Here is a 12,540-nt window from a genome sequence, read left to right on the forward strand (position 1 = left end):
GACTCTATTGTAGTTTTCTTGTAGTAACTGTCACAGTCAAATCAAAGGTCTAAAGAACAATTCTAGCAGCAATGAACAGACTGACAGAGTTTAAAGACAGGTTTTGGACTCATCTCTATCGTTTAGTAGGATAAGAGCAATTTACTAAATTGTATATTCCAGAGGTGAAAAAAGTTTGAGATCCTTCTATAAATATTATTGAGGACAATTCCTTACTTTGAATTCATCTAATATGGATGTCTTCAAAGAGCGAAACTTATAAGTTCAAAGGACTTCCAGACATGAAAACAGAGACCAAAAAAGGGCCAAACAGGGCATCTAGGTTATTCCAAAGATCAGACCTGTTTGAACCTGCTATACTTTTTCTTATAGTCTAGTGAAAGCCACTATTCCCATAATACCATAATACTAAGGCTTCCATGAGAAGACTAGCATTGAGCCACTCAGACCCTGAGGGTAGGCATATTCAGTAGTGATACAGTCAAAATCCAGGACAGTCATATTGAGAAAAGAAAGACCCATGCCAGCAAGAAATATTGGTTGATTGTAGTCCAAGATCTACCTTTCACGAAAAGTACAGAAAGGTTCCACTATCTGGGAAGCACAACCAGGCTCTTTTTCATTCTCAAACTCACACTTCTTAAAATCTTTTTCACCCATCAGATGGGAGCCCTCCTGGATTTTTTACTCAGTATCTTTTTTGTAAATTCAATTGTTCTAGTTCTGTATCATCTGTTTTTGGAGAAGCTTTCAAAACCAAAGCTGGGATTTTCTGGGTAAATTTTCCAAGGTAAAAAGTACTCCTCATACCCACATAACAAATTCCATCCAGAAATGAATCTACAGTCAATCATCTGAAAGCCAAATGTCATTATCTGATCAACAGCTGTGAGACCAGAATATTAACCAGTTTTTTTTTGTATTGTAGCACTCATTTCTGCTAATTTGCATCTACCACCTCCTGTAACAACATCAATCCAGTCTCCGAATTGTGAGCCCAGTTGCAATGCTAGCCAAATTTCAGTTGTTTGCAATATCATTTGCAATTTGCTAGATGTGCAAAGTTAAAGAAGGTACCCCAAATGTTCATAGGGCATATTTATGTCCAACCTGGGCCAGAACATTCCAAGCTCATATTAGTCTGATCAGCCACAGTCAGACACACAGACATCTAACGTAGCGATACCATTTTGATCCTTTTCCAGAACAAAGGATAACTAAATAACCATTTGTAATAGTACTAGCCAAATTTGCAATATTTCCAATAGCAATGATCACGATATAATGGGAAGTAACAACCCATCCATTGTACATGGTCAGAAGATCAGGTTTATGAAAAAAAATCATCATTAGGAAGATAACACACCTGATGACTGATACATTCTTTAACACCAAAGAAGTCTGGGCTACTTTAAGCCTTGTGTTCTTATCTGGTAGATCTCCAATCTTCAATGATGAATCCCAGGATGAGAATTGTGTCTGCCACCACTAGCCCTTAGACAAAGATTAACAGCAGGCTGTTTTCATAGAGTTCAACCAGAAACACAGATACTGCAAAATGTCATCCAATTTTCCCAGGTAGACAAAGAATGACCAAGGTTGAGAAGAAATTTTGTAGGGGTCACAGTCTTTAAAGGATTCTCACAAGTATTTTGGTCATTTTTACAGATCATGACAACAGGAGGTTCTTGACTTTGCCTTCTGCTATTGCTGCTGCTACTGATGTTTTCATGTTGTTGTTAATTGGAATGCAGATAACTGGAGAGAGCACCACAAAAAATCAAGGAAACAAACAATACTCTAAGAAAGCTTAAAAAATATTTTTTAAAAGGGCAACTAGGGATTTCTCTTTGTTTTCTTTCTAAATTTAGCTAACACTGTAGCTGAAGTTGGAAAGCTATCCTAATGGTTAGGGGAGAAGGGTAGGTAGGCTCTGGATGGCTGTTGGGAAACCTTAATAAAAATTCCTAGCTACTGAGCCTGTTGGAGATATCATATATATTCACAAACTTTAAAATGCTATATAAATATGTTAAGATACTTCCATGAGACTTTCATAATCCTCGAACAAAATTATTGGGGATTATTATAGTGTGAACAGTCCCTTTCCTTTAGTCAATCCTGCCTCCTCCCTCCAAGGACCTATCTAGTCCTTTAGACTATTCTAGGGTTGAGTCATCAGCATAGCTTATATAACTCATAGGAAGAAAAAAAAACTGAGGACAACACCTGTTCATTGCTGCCCTCTGGGGCTAAACTGATCAAGTCTATCTTATGGGATAATCTTTCAAATTCTTGAAGACAATTATCATGTTTCCCCAAATCTTGTCTTCTCTAAATTAAATTATTTAGTCAGGAGAAAGGATAACACTTCATCATCTCATTACTGTAACTCACAGTCATGAATGCTCCATGGGTCACTGATCTACCCTCCTTTGTGGAAACACCTGAAACATATAAAGTATGTGATGGAAAATCTAATGGTTATCTTCTTATCACTGTTCTCTCTGTGGACATAGATAATATAGTGTCATGAGAAACCAGGTCATGATCTTAATTTCTCATCAGAGATTGTGCAACTAGGCCTGAAACCTCTTAGTCTGAAATTCCTTATTCATTCTTTCCAAGATTTTCCCCTCAGACTTTTCTCAAACAAATGCTATCAGCCTAAATGCTGCCCCTCTTTTCTCTTCTTCCTTTGATACCTCAAAATTAATCTCTCAACCTCCAAAGAACAAACACCATCCCTGAGGCTATTTCCTAAATACCTTAAATAGGCTAAAAAAAATCATAGGGAGCTGTATACAGCTACAGATTACTTGTGCTGGAGTTCCTTCTAATTTGAAAGGTCTTGTAGCCATTTTAAATTCTAAAAGGGGTATAGAAGAGAAGACTTAGAAGGAGCAGAATAGTAATTTTCAAAAATTTGAAGAAATTTTGCATAAAGAAAAGATTCATCATATTCTCCAGAGTACAAAACTGGGAGAAATGGATGGAAGATATTGAGAGGCAGATTTAGGCTTAATGTGAGGGGGAAAACTTTCTATTTACTAGAACTTTAAAAAGTAGAAAGAACTGAATCATGAAACAATATGTTTTTCCTCATTAGAGGTCTTCAAGTAGACAATAGACAATCCTATTTTGGGAATCTTATAAAGGAATTTCTTGTTTACTATTTTGTGAGATAATACTACTCAATCTTCTAGTCATCTTTCTCAGTAATGTAGTTATAATACTTTTCAATTTAACTTGAATAATGTGCCTTTTAAAAAAAAAGGAAAGAAAACACCTATGATAAGTAATGAAGTTTAAAATAGTCTACTGGAATTTGTCATCTTTCATTTCATAAAACTAAACCATATTTTCTAACATTTTCATTGTCCTTCTTTGTCTTCACCCTATCATGGAAGTCACCAGACATCAAAATTTTCTTTACTTAGTTTTAAAGATCTTGTCAAATTTTTTATAGTTTATCAACTAGATGGTGCTAATGGTCACTCCCTGAGGAATCTCATGTGTTCCCATGTCTCACTGGGGTGGAAACAGTAAATACTTTGTTCTCATATGACTACCAGAGAATCAATGACTTTTCAGATCTGCTTTGTTCTATGGGGTGTTGACACTCATTCTCTAGGGCTGTTGGGGATCTTCGATCTACCTGACTAGGATGTAGATCCAAGCCTTCACTTGTCTCTTTCTATATAGACTCTATTGATAAGAATTCCATTCACATGATCTTAACATAGTGGAGCTAATTCCCCAAAGAAGAAAATGTATGCATTGGAATGCTGCATATAATATTTTTACTCAGCATAACCCCAACATGTGATTGATTTGGATTTAGGAGTTCTAGTACACATACAGTTTGAGTCCTACCTATTTGGGCAAAGGATTATCAATAAAAGTTCTTGCAGGATATTCAACTCATATTTCCTTCGTACCTAGAAAATGGCAGAAACTGAAGATATAGCTGATGAACATGGGGTCCAGTGTAACCTGGAATGAGGAATAAATCTCCTTCCTCAGAAGTCATGTATTCTGACTTTATGCTCAGTGCTCTTTATCCACTGTACCACCTCATTGCCTGTATCATTTGGAAGACTGGCCTTCCCACTCCTTTCAAACACAAGGAAGATCCATAAAAACATATTAATGTTTACATTTTGAACATCTTTGTGGAAAATTCAAATTCCAGAGGTAAAGTAAGGTAAGGTAAGGAACCTTACCTGTCTAGTCATTGTCAGGGACAACTGACCTTGTCTAGTCACAATTAACCCATCACATAATGCAGTAAGTAGAATTGGGAGAGTTTGCTGTAACAAGAAACCATAGCATTATATGTTCCCATATAGCAGTATATGTTTGATTATAACTGCTGTATCCTTTTTTTCTCTAATCTTGACTATTTCTCTCCATTGAGGTTTGTTTCTCTCTCTTCTCTCTCCTCCTCCTCTCTCTCTCTCTCTCTCTCTCTCTCTCTCTCTCTCTCTCTCTCTCTCTCTCTCTATCTCTCTCTCTCATTTCTGTCTCTTTCTCCGTCCCTCTCCCTTCTACCTGCTTCCATTCTCCTTTCTCTCTTTCCATTTTCCTCTTCTTTCTCCTCCCTTCTTCTCTCAACCTGAAGTAACTATTGTTTTTCCTAGAAGCTGGGAGGGAAAGTTGTAGAGGAAGTAGATAATAAGTATTACAGTAGAATTTTTCCTCCCTTCTCTGAAACAGATTTTTGGCATACAAATTGCAACTATATTCACAGTAATTTAGAAAATTATATTTATAAGAAATAATATAAAACAGATGACTGTTCCATGAAATGGTGTTTATTGTTGCCTTTGGGTTCATAATAAATTACCTCCTACACTTCCTTTATTTGCCTTTCCAAGAAGAACTTAGAAGTTTTCATTTCATTTCATTACAATTTTCTCCTGGTTTAAGTTGGTATGACATTGTCCATATGATATTCAATTCTTCTAACAATTTACTAATCTGGCTATTGGGCAAAGAGCTCACATTGAGAGGACTGATAATTAAATTAATTTTTATAGATGGTCCCAAACTATAATTTTTAATACCCTTTACCCCTTTTCCATTACTATAATTGCTGAGGGACATCTTGAATTCATTTACTTCATTAGTGTTCTCAGCCACCAGTTCATCATATAGAGCTAACATAGCTTTCCATATGTGGCTAGACTAGCCCTTGCAAAGAAGACACAGTCTAATGTCAGAACTATTTTCCCAAACATTTCCAGTTTGGCAGAAATAACTAGAGCTAATACACTTTTGGCCTAGCCTTTGAATCTAAAGTAATTCTAAGTCATTATGCTACATTGGAACAGGACTTCTGTGGAGCCCTAGGGAATCCAGATTAAAAACCAATACAATTCCTGTTTCCAAAGAGCTCAGAACCTAATAAATGTAAGTAGTATAAGAAATGTATAAAAATAAACTGAGAGCACAGGAGAAGAGAGATCTAGGCAAAGTGTTACAAAACAAAAAGATAAGGGGGTACAGATGTGGGTGGGCTATAGATCAGAGAAGGCTTCATGAAAAAAGTTATATTTCACCTTAGCTTTGAAGGAAGATAAACAAAGAATTTTAGAGATGGAATGATCTCAGTGAAAGGATTTCAACAGGTAGACATGTAAGAAACATTCAAATAGGTGAAAGAGGATAGCATAAAATAGGGGAACAGCTAGTTGCTACTATTCAGTTTTGCTGGAATTCAGAAATAAGTAAGTTAAGGCTGTGAAAGCCTAATATTCCAAGAATTTCCTTACTCAATGGATTGGATGTAATTAGTTGTTTTCACTTATTAAATGAATCAGAAGAAACTGGTTTTATGCAAAGGCAAATCAATTAGTTACCTCTGAGGTTTCATAAAACTACCTATCTAAAATTTTTATACTATGGGAAATCACTAAACTTTTGTCAGCAAGAAAATAAGATAATAAGACCTGACAACTAGAATTTTTAAAATTCTCAGAAGGATGGATCACTGAGGGGATAATTTAAGTGACCCAAAATGGGATTTGGAGTCAGAGAAGAGTAGCCCAATATCTTTCTGCTTCATGACCATTGTCCCCAAAGGGTTCTCAATTCTTTGGGAATAGGGACTCCATCTTATACACATTATCTTAACAGAACTATGCATGTAATGGAAATGCAGCAAATATTTCTTTACTTGATCGTATCCAAAAGGATCGAAAGCCATAAAATAACTATGTCTTTATTAATTGCTTACTTTCAGTGAATTAGCTGACAAACAAAAGAACCCATTTTTCAGTATACCCATCCTTTGAGAAATAGCAGTTAGCTAACAACAGTGAGTCTGCTGAGATTATACAGATGGCCCTGTGCTGAGTGTTTTGCAAATATTATCTCATTTAATTCTTACAACAACCCTGGGTGGTATGTGTTATTATGATCTATATTTTATAGTTGATGGAACTGAATAGATCAGAGGTTAAGTGACTTGCCCTGAGAAATATATATATATATATATATATATATATATATATATATATATATAGTAAGTGTCTAAGGCTAGACTTGAATTCAGGTCTTCTGACTCTATGCCCAGTACTCTTTATTCACTATGCCACCTAGCTGCCTGGGTCAGTAGGAATACCACTGGCCTTCCCATTCCTTTTAAACACAAAGAGGATCCATAAAAACATATTAATGTTTACATTTTGAAATGTAGAAATCTTTGTGGAAAATTCAAATTCCAGAGTCATAAGCCTTTAATCCCTGTATTTCCTTTTTGAATTATAGATATCCTAACCCATTACTATGTGTTATGAATAATAGATGAGCTTTCTAGGAAACAAAGCTACCCATGTTCAGAAACTTATTCTCAGACATAGGGCAAACTCTTTGTCCTTTTCTCTTAACCCACTCTCACACACCTCTGTTTAAAGGTAAATATTAAATTTTGGGATGTATTCCTATTCCTTATCATATTCTAAATATTAAAGCTGGAACACTGCCAATTATGAAAATGATCAATGTGGCTAGTGACTGTCATTAACAATGCCATTTGACATATGTTATTTCCTTAAAATTTCCAAAGTTCTTGAAAACAGGAAAACAGGGCTTAGCCAGCTGCTGATCAAGCCCAGAAATACACTCCATGGTTAACCCCTTAAGCAGACTTGATTTATATTGAACATCAGAGCCTGATTAATCCCATATGTTCCTTAGTTTAAACAACTTAATCTGCCCATCTACAGAGTGCTTTTAAAATTTTTGAATGTAGACTGATCTTTAGATTAGTTCACATCAAGGAGTGTCAATCTTTGATAAACGATTGGGATTGCTGAATATGGTTATATTGAGCTTCCATTCGGAGATGCCAAGATGCAGCTTCCTGACATAATAAATAACTTAGCCTGTATCAGTGTAGCTGTAAAATGCACATTTTAGACAACTAGTTAACATTTAACAGAGAACTTTTGTGTCAAAGCAATTGGAGATCATCTACTGCAATAAATTAGAACTAATTCATTCAAAAAAAAAGGAAATGAAGTCTGGGAATATAAATAATAAAGAACTGGAAAGGACTATAGAAATCATCTTTATCAAACTTCCTTGTTTTATAGATAAGGAAATTGAGGAATGGGTAGATTATGTGGTTCATCCAAGATGATAGTTCTGAAACCAGAAGCCAAATCAAATTAGCCTTTACTAGTGCTCATCTCCCCCTCCACTATACCATACCACTTCCTAATAGAGATCTTATTTTCTTAAATTTTGAATAACATACAAATGACTATCATGTGAAAATTTTGAACAATGGACTGAGTTTTTGTATTCTCAATACTGTTTTAATGGATATTTCACTGAACTCTGAAATCAAAACATTTTGGGGGTTCAACATAGAATTAATACTCAGCTTTTGACCTTATTTAATGCTTCCTCTCCCAACAGAACTGTCAAGAACCATAAAAAAAATAGCGAATTATTTGAGATAGAATTTAAAAATTACTAATGAAAAATCAAGTAGTAGAATCATTTCTCAATCCCCTACTCATTCACATTTTACCTCCAACACATGAATGGGCATAATTTCCTACAGATTCATATCAAGATGAGGAAAGGGAATAAATCTTAGAAAATCTATGCTTCCAAGGTGAAGGCTTTGGGGAGTTTGTTTGTTTTTCATTGAGGATTACATATTCCTCCTACTTGAGTACATGTGGTAGAGTACTATTATCGTGCCTCTATAAGTTGATTGTGGAGTCTGTGGCTGCCTTTTAGGTTTGTTCCAAGGCTGCTTCTGCTGAAAAAGGCAAGTTTCACAATGCTGCTGTCATAACTCATTGTAAGAGTAATATTTGCTGATATTCTGCCATTTGCTTCCACTTCTATGACTCTGTCCATTCTGTGTTCTTCTTCTGGCTCCTTAAGCCTCAGGGGCCATGTTGCTGCTCCTTTAGTCTGAGACTTACATGCTTTAGGCTAGTCACTATATGGTTACCTCTGTGGTTAAACTGCCTGGCAGCCTCAGGCTGGTGAATACACAAAAGGTCTGACTCAGATAGCTGTGAGACTTGCCCAAATATACATACATATATACACACTAAGAAAAAAGCATATATATATATTCTGATGGACTTATGATCTCATCTATGTGGGTACCCTCTTCAGCAATACAGTTTGCCAGTCATCCATAACTGCCCATCCTGGGTAATTCTTGTCCATGAATCTGCCACAGAAGAGTCACCCAATATGCCTTCTTAAAGATATTGGAGTGGTTTACCATTTCCTTTTCACTTTACAGATGAGAAAACTGAGACAAGCAGGGTTAAGTGACTTGCCCAGGATCTAACAACTAGTAAGTGTCTGAGGCCATATGGAAACTCATGAAGATGAATCTTCCTGACTTCTACCCCAGCACTCTATCCACTGTGCTACCTTACTGCTCCTAAGAGATAGATACACATCAGCAAAAATTAATGTTGGAACAATTTCTAAATAACATATTACAAATATAAAGTGAATTTTGCAAGCATTCAACAAATTTACTTGAATTTAATTTACTAGTATTTACTATTATTTATTTGTCCTTGGTCTTGATAACTTCTAGCTCACCCCAAGCTCCAATAACTCACCTGTAGATTGTGTAAGCAAATGGTACCAGAATCTTCAACAGAGTAATCAGAAAGTTTCTAATATTGTAAAAGATTGAGACCTAGTTGCCATTTGGAAATAGGAATTAATACCATATTCTGCTCTTTCATATTTTATTGCTTTGAAAAAGAATTGTCTTTAGAGATGAGAATAGCAATGAACTATATTACTGCATTAAAGAGGCAGATTTGTTTCATTTTAGGAAGCATTTTCAAGTCAAAATTAGACTGACTTTTCAAAAGTTTAGTATCTTCAAAATGGAAGTAAGGACTATGAGACCTGGCATAATGCTTGGAATGCAAAAGGTGTGATTTTTGCCTTCCGTCCTCAAGGGGAATTGAGAAACACTAAAAACTTCAGGAAGGGGAAAGGTAATTTTTTTTTATTATTATTAGATTCACATGTGACCTGACTAATCTGGAAGGAATTAGAAGGTTACAGAGAAAATAAACCCAGAACTATTTTATTTGGCCCTAGGGGGTGGGGACAGAATTAATATTGATAGGGAGAAGTTGCAAAGAGACAAATTTAGTCTTCTGTTCATGAAAAACAACAACAAACTTCTTAACAATTAATGCCATCCAAAAATGGAATAGGATGTATTGTAACTTAGTAGGTTCTCCCAATTAGAGGTCTTCAAGGCAAGACTGGATGATGAAGATGTTTTAACATGGAAATACTTTTCTTTCTTTCTTTCTTTCTTTCTTTCTTTCTTTCTTTCTTTCTTTCTTTCTTGTCAGTGTTGAACCACAGGGCCACTGAGGTTCTTTCCCAGTCCAATACTCTATACTTTTTTGACTTTTGCTCTCAATATCCATTTTGCTAATATATCTGTAAAACTATCTCATTTTAATTCTCTTGCCCCTTGAATAATCCTGTGGCTGGATCTTTTCCTGTTTCTTTTTTTTGTCCCTAACTAGAACTAGGTTTGATAATCAGAGCTTTGTCCCAGGTGCTGAAATTTAAAGTGACACCATGAGGAGGTCAGCAGACTATTACTATTATCAGTGATCTTCTCAAGACATTTTAGAGAGAATGGTATTAAAGCAGCACAGATAGATAATAAAAAATTTTTATAATGCTAGAAGGAGACACTAATAATTTGGGGCACAAAATTCCAGCTGTATAGGTTCTGCATTACTCCTGTACTATTACCTCTCCTCTCTTGGCATTCTGGCCTCCTTCCACCATTCATTATGGCTTGGCCCCTCTAGCAGGCAAAGCTGCTCAAATCTTATTTTGCTTCTATTTAATTTTCCAAGGAAAATAATCTTTGGACTGGAAAGGAAAGAATATAAATGCCCAACAAGGAGCATCCTGGCTTCCTTGCTTTCCAAAGTCTCAGTTAAAAGTCATACTTTCTATGATCCTTTTTTTTTGGATTTTCATTAAATTCAATTCCTTCTCTCGGAGATTATCTCCAGTTTATATTGTATGCATTTTATAGTTTTTCACACACATACAAACACACACATCTTATTTACACATAGTTGTTTGCATGTTGTCTCCTCCATTTGCCTGCATGTTTCTTGAGAGCAGGAACTATCTTTTGTCTTTCTTTGACTCTTCCTTAAAAAGAAGGAGGAAAACCTGTGCTTATCACAATTTCTAGAAATACTGGGTAAGGGATCTTTTTAATGACAGAAAAACTGTCATTAATGAGTTCAAGACTCCTAGCCCAGATGAATGCTATCCTAGGTTGCTAAAAGTCCAGATAGATATAAGGTTTAAATCCTTTTCAGTATATTTGATAAATATACTGTGGGATTATAGTAGAAAACCGTTTTCCCAATCTAGTTCACCTAAATTTTAGCAAAGCATTTGACAAGTATCTCATGATAATCTTTTAGGGGGGAAATGGAAAAATATAGACTAGATCAGAGCTTAAACTTTTTCTATTTGTGACCCCTTTTCAACTGAGAAATTTTTATGTGATCACAGGTATACAGGGGTCAAGTTATAAAAAGATATACAAATCAAACATTTAATGATAATAGATCATAATGTTGCAACCCCACATTCATTTATGAAACCCCATATGGAGTCATGAACCACAGTTTAAGAAGTTGGTGGTTATAGTAGCCCTTTTTTTTAGTGGCAAGGAACTGGAAACTGAATGAATGTCCTTCATTTGGAGAATGGTTGAGCAAGTTATAGTTTTTTTTTTATTTAATAGCCTTTTATTTACAAGTTATATGCATGGGTAACTTTACAGCGTTAACAATTGCCAAACCTCTTGTTCCAATTTTTCACCTCTTACCCCCCACCCCCTCCCCTAGATGGCAGGATGACCAGTAGATGTTAAATGCATTAAAATATAAATTAGATACACAATAAGTATACATGACCAAAACATTATTTTGCTGTATAAAAAGAATCAGACTCTGAAATATTGCACAATTAGCTTGTGAAGGAAATCAAAAATGCAGGTGGGCATAAATATAGGGATTGGGAATTCAATGTAATGGTTTTTAGTCATCTCCCAGAGTTCTTTCTCTGGGCGTAGCTGGTTCAGTTCATTACTGCTCCATTGGAAATGATTTGGTTGATCTCGTGAGCAAGTTATAGTATATGAATGTTATGGAATATTATTGTTCTATGAGAAATGATCAGCAGGATGATTTCAGAAAGGCCTGGAGAAACTTACATTAACTGAGGCTAAATGAAATTAGTAGAACCAAAGGAACATTGTATACAAAAATAACAATGATCAATTCTGATGGACATGACTCTTTTCAACAGTGAGACTATTTAGGCCAGTTCCAGTGGTCTTGTGATAAAGAGAGCCATCTGTATCCAGAAAGAGGATGTGGAGACTGAGTGTGGACTACAACATAATATTTTCACCATTTTTGTTGTTTGTTTGCTTGCATTTTGCTTTCTTTCTCATTTTTTCCTTTTTTTGATCTGATTTTTCTTGTGCTGCATGATAAATTGTAGAAATATGTATAGAAGAATTGTACATGCTTAACATATATTGTATTACTTGACATTTGGGCAGGGGGTAGAGGGAAGGGAGGGATAAAAAATTTTGGAATACAAGGTTTTGCAAGGGTGAATGTTGAAATTATTTATGCATATGTTTTGAAAATAAAAAGCTTTAAAAAAAAAGAAGCTGGTGGTTAGATGACAGGAGAGCAAAGGAAATTTGAATTTTTTTGAATGGGTAAAGTCATTAATGATTTTAAATTAACATGGAAAGAAGTGTCCAGTTCAGAAACATCTATGTTGTCAAGCTTTTTTTTCATAGAATCATAGATCTAGAGTTAAAAGAAACTTAAAATTTATTCAGTTCCTTCCTTTTAGAAATGAGAAAAGTGAAGCCCAAGCAGATAGAGCAGTTAAGAGACTTACCTGAATCATATAGCTAATAAGTGTCTATTAGAGATTTGAATCCATTGATTTTTA

General features: G+C 35.2%; 1 pseudogene; it reads right to left on the reverse strand.

Annotated features, from left to right (window-relative positions):
* Positions 1-373: 373 nt before the first annotated feature.
* LOC100927249 lies at positions 374-1,673 on the reverse strand (annotated as a pseudogene).
* Between the last annotated feature and the right edge of the window lie 10,867 nt (positions 1,674-12,540).

Source organism: Sarcophilus harrisii, chromosome 3 (genome assembly GCF_902635505.1).
Source record: "Sarcophilus harrisii chromosome 3, mSarHar1.11, whole genome shotgun sequence".
Lineage (NCBI taxonomy): Eukaryota > Metazoa > Chordata > Mammalia > Dasyuromorphia > Dasyuridae > Sarcophilus > Sarcophilus harrisii.